The sequence below is a fragment of the Rutidosis leptorrhynchoides genome, chromosome 4 (assembly GCF_046630445.1).
Source record: "Rutidosis leptorrhynchoides isolate AG116_Rl617_1_P2 chromosome 4, CSIRO_AGI_Rlap_v1, whole genome shotgun sequence".
Classification (NCBI taxonomy): domain Eukaryota; kingdom Viridiplantae; phylum Streptophyta; class Magnoliopsida; order Asterales; family Asteraceae; genus Rutidosis; species Rutidosis leptorrhynchoides.
The window spans coordinates 83378734-83379691 of NC_092336.1; the positions used below are offsets into that span (position 1 = coordinate 83378734).

At 38.2% G+C, this 958-nt stretch overlaps 1 non-coding gene across 1 annotated transcript; it reads left to right on the plus strand.

The window, feature by feature from the left end:
• The first annotated feature begins 264 nt into the window (after positions 1–264).
• On the plus strand, positions 265–371 carry LOC139845881 (small nucleolar RNA R71). Its single transcript, XR_011758635.1, has one exon. It is a non-coding gene; the product is annotated as a small nucleolar RNA R71 (small nucleolar RNA).
• Positions 372–958: the final 587 nt, after the last annotated feature.

Sequence of the window (958 nt, forward strand, 5' to 3'; positions counted from 1 at the left end):
TTTTCCATTCGTCTCTCGACAGCATCTATCTTTGCAGAAATGGAATCTAAGTCATGGCTAGAATCGGCTCTAGCTGCTTTAGATGATCTAACGATATCTTTTTCTTGGTGGCACTCATGTGAGTAGGAAGCAGTGTTATCAATAATTTTGTAAGCGTCAGTTGCTGTTTTCTTCATAATGGAACCACCAGCTGCTATATCGATGTCTTTCCTTGTAGTGATGTCGCATCCTTGGTAGAATATTTGTACTATTTGACAAGTGTCTAAACCATGTTGCGGACATCCTCTCAATAATTTTCCAAATCTTGTCCATGCTTCATATAGAGTTTCATTTGGCTTCTGTGTGAACGTAACAATTTCTCCTTGAAGTCTTACGGCTTTAGATGCCGGAAAGAATTGTATAAGAAATTTTTCAACTAAAACGTCCCATGTATCAATCGCTCCTTCAGGTAACGATTCTAACCAATCTTTGGCTTCTCCCTTTAAAGTCCAGGGAAATAACATGAGATATATCTGTTCATCCTCCACTTCTAGGATTTTAAATAGTGTACAGATCATATTAAAGGTACGAAGATGTTCATTTGGATCTTCCTTCGGCGCACCACTAAATTGGCATTGATTTGTCACCATGTGTAGGATTTGTCCTTTGATTTCATAATCTGGCGCATTAATGTCAGGTTGAGTAATTGCGTGACCTTGGCCAGTGCGTTTAGCACGCATTCGGTCTTCCATACTTAGAGGTTCCAGATTCTCCATAATTGAATTTGTTGAATCTGAATCACTAGAGGATTCTGATTTAATGGTTGGTTCCACGACAATTTCTGTTTGAATGATTGGTGGTTCTGGAGGAAAGATTAATGGTTCAGTATCTATGAATTGTCCCTGAATATTCTCTGGATTCTCAATTGTGAGGTTAGGTTCAAAAAATAGATTATCGGAAATTTGAATTGGAGTACTTG